This window comes from Macadamia integrifolia, chromosome 13 (genome assembly GCF_013358625.1).
Source record: "Macadamia integrifolia cultivar HAES 741 chromosome 13, SCU_Mint_v3, whole genome shotgun sequence".
Lineage (NCBI taxonomy): Eukaryota > Viridiplantae > Streptophyta > Magnoliopsida > Proteales > Proteaceae > Macadamia > Macadamia integrifolia.
In genome coordinates, this window is record NC_056569.1 from 23482068 (window position 1) to 23482679 (window position 612).

Consider the following 612-nt stretch of genomic DNA (forward strand, 5'->3'; position numbering starts at 1 on the left):
AAAAAAAACTTAATTTCCTTAAATTTTTTTCTAACTCCCCACATTTTTTCAGATGAAAGAATAATTAAAAAAGAAAAAAAAAGGGGGGGAGAGGTTCCCTTTGAACCCTGAAGGCCTTTTTATTTTTTTGATAAAACCAGAAGGCAATTTCTCACCAACCCTATATCTTTATAATAGTGTCATGGCCTTTCTTTTTCCCAACCTCATATATTTCATGTTAAAAAAAATATATTGATAGCAAAAGTGTTTGCCGAGTCAAGAAAGTAAGAAGTGGGAGATTTCTTGAAAGGCAACATATCTCCTATGCAATGGGTACACACACGGAAGTATCATTAAGACGAGTTTTTCACCTTTCATGAGGGGCAGGATGGTTATTTCATCCCCTTGTATCTAGATGCAAAGACCATGTTGTTTTTCAAAAAAAAAAAAAACTCTTGCAACAGAATTTAATTTTTATTTAAAAAGAAAAAATTTCACACATTCAAGTGTGTTCTACTAATTTACCAAAAAAAAAAGTGTGTTCTACTAAAATGATGGAACTTATTTGGATTCAATTTGACATGATTCACCTATTCTCTACGTTCTCCCCTGCCCCCACCACCACCCCCCCCA